We start from the raw sequence: 3,017 nt of genomic DNA on the forward strand, positions 1-3,017 counted from the left end.
AGCCGATTCGGCCAGGATTGGGGGGTTTTTGCGGAGAGGGGGAGGGGAGGTGTCATACACCGCGGCCGCTGCCGCGCCCATTTCGGGCTCTGGGTTCAGTTGGGGGGGAATTGTTTCTGCATTACAATGGGAATGTCCTGCACTGGGATTTCATCCTGGACCATGGATTCTACCAATTGCAAATCCATATCTACCCCCGGCTCCCGCCCGCCTTGAGACTCCGTCTTATTTCTCGTAAGAGATTAATTTAGCTTTGCTCATAATTTGGGGGGAACGGGGGGGTCGCTCCACTCACCCCTGAACCGATTCCCGTAAATTTAGCTTGGAGACGGGAGAGTTTGTATCCCACTCCTGACACCAATGTTGCGAATTCTGGCCCGTCTGGCGTGCGATCGGCCGCGTAACTCGAATCGCGACCGCGTCGCCCACCGGACGGACAATTCAGTCGTGCCCTCCTGGGACTACCGCCAGAAACCAGTCACGGGTGGGGGTTTAACCCCACCACCATCCAGTCCGCAGTCTACCCGTGCGAAATAGGGTGAATCGCCGAATGTCGATATACCTAAGTACCCGCGCGGGTAATCTGCCGAGGGATGGGACCATGCCACAGGCCGACTCCGGACACGAACCGCTTAAGCGGTTCGTTCGTATTACAGGGATAACCGAGCGGAGTTATCGTCGGCCTTGATGGTTCCGATTAATTACCGGGTGTTTTAAAACCCACTATTAATCCCTTGCGTGATGCAAGATGGAGATTCAACAAAGGAAAGGACGCAGCGAGACAGGGAAACAGTTCAACAAGCAAGCACTTTATTACACACACAAGCACGTATATACAGCCATACAGTCAAAAGGAAGCAGGGAAAGAGTTAAAAACGAATATAATTATTACGACACTTAAACAGTTCTACTTGACCAGACTGGTGCCACCCACAGACATTTACACAAAACCCCAAAAGAAAATGAAGTCGCGACTTCCCTGAGCGCGTCGAGTCCTTGGCGACCGTAACTCTGAGTCCCTCCGGCGTGGTCCGCGAGCTTGTGCCGCGCGTCGCTCGTGTGGTCCGCTCGACAGCTCGGACGAACGAACAGAACCTCCGACCAGGGACGATCACCGCAACTCTCCACAATTCCCCTTCAGGGACAAGGGAACAGGAAAAGGAACGACGTTCTCGTCGACCTTCACGTCCACGCCTTTTGTCGATCGCTTGCACGAACCAAGAGCCTTCAGCCTCCAACTGGGACAAGGGAACAACCAACCAACAACGACTCTTCACGCCCACACTTTTGTAGGGGCCGGCTCCGCCCTTCGCTCCGCCCCGTTCTTGGCTCCTCCTTCCTTTGAGGCGTTTCCAGAAAGCTCTTCAAGGGGGGCGTGCCCCCACTTCGACCGCCTCACGCCGTGCATCCACCATTCGGGAGCGAGCTGCCGCACCCCTCCCCTTCACACCAAGCGTGGTGGGGGGGATTCAGGCAGAAGCATCAGGTGGGGAAATTAGGTGGGAAAACCCCACAAGCGTTATTGGTTTTTGTTCTTGCACGCGCCCACACGGTGCCCACAATGAAATTCGATTGCACACAACATGCACGTTCATTTAGTCAGCTATGTCGATAAGTGCTTGTTCCCTAGATTGTTCACCTTCCATTGTTTAAATGTTCAGAAATCCATTAGATGTGCTGCGGATCGATTTAATAGTTCGGGAACGAAACAATGGAGACGTCCCTCTCCCTCTTCTGCGAAGAGGAAGAAGAACCCTGCCGTCCCGTGACTCATGATGTCAACAACTCCCTCCCACCCGTGGTTGAGCGGGGGATGGAGCACGAGGGCATGAGTCATGAGTCACGCCGGGAGCGGGGGAAGGGCGGGAGAAGGTTAAGGAAGAGATCCTTTCTTTGTTTTTGATGAGTTATGTTTTTGCTTCGGCAGAGACTAGTCGTTCAGCAGACCTTCGGGTCCTGTTTGGCTTGGGTTAGGGTTGAGGCCTTCAGAAGCTTTTTTTTGCTTCCACTGGCTCAGCGAGCTTCGGCTGAGGCCTGGCTCGGGAGGAGGCTTTTTCTTTGGTGGTTCACTGAGCTTCGGCTTCTGCTTGGCTCGGGAGAGCTTTTTGCTTGGAGTCGCTTTGTTTTGGAAGAAAGTTGAGCCGGTTGCTCGGCTCGAGCTGCGTATGGTGGCTTCTTCTTCTTCTTGGTTCGTGGACATCTTTGTTCACCATTTTGGTTCCCGGCTTGGTGCGACTCATCGGCCTCTTCTTGGAGGTGGTTCCTCGTGGAAGCGACGCATCGACGGGAAGGATCGGCGCATCGATGGGAAGGATCGGCGCCTCGTCTCACCAGCACGTGTTGAGAAGCGCGGGAGGATTCGCTGGAGCTCGGGAAGGATCGCGGCTCACGGCGATTGGATCCAGCTCGCTCTCGCTGGAGCCCAGGTCTGAACAACTTGAAGACCACACGAGGTGGGGAGGTTCGAGATAGGTTCTGGGTTTCAGCTCACCTGTCCTCCGAGCTGGAGCTCGTTATTAAAGGCCTCTGCCACAATTTCTTGGGTTTGTGTGTGTGCGTATGTGTGTCCGTGGGCCCGTCTAATAAGTAGGAAATTGTTAAGTGCTTCGTGTGCTGTAAATCTTTGTATTGCATTTCGTAAAGTCGGTATAGTTCTGCTCTTATGTGCTTCCCTAGTTCCCCATGATTATTAATAAATACCCCAATTGTTGAATGTTTTCAGCTCGTCACGTCGATTCTTTCATTGACTGAGCATTTCGTGTGTTGGCAGTTAGAAAGCCATTGGTTTGCCGTAAAAGGGGGACATTTGGATTGACGGTTCTTGGCGATTAAGCCGCTAGGAATCGTGCATGGGACAGGCTCGCCTCGGCGGTTTGTTCCGTACGAGATCCGTCGAGGGTGGAATACCCCGGGAGTTGGATCACTTGGGTATTTAGGTACATTGAAGATTGGTAATCGACCCTACCCCATATGATCTGCCTATTGGCGTATTACGGTTCTTGTACAAGGACCTGTCG

This window comes from Eptatretus burgeri, chromosome 5 (assembly GCF_056783735.1).
Source record: "Eptatretus burgeri isolate ZD-2024b chromosome 5, Ebu_testis_v1, whole genome shotgun sequence".
NCBI classification, from domain to species: Eukaryota; Metazoa; Chordata; class Myxini; order Myxiniformes; family Myxinidae; genus Eptatretus; species Eptatretus burgeri.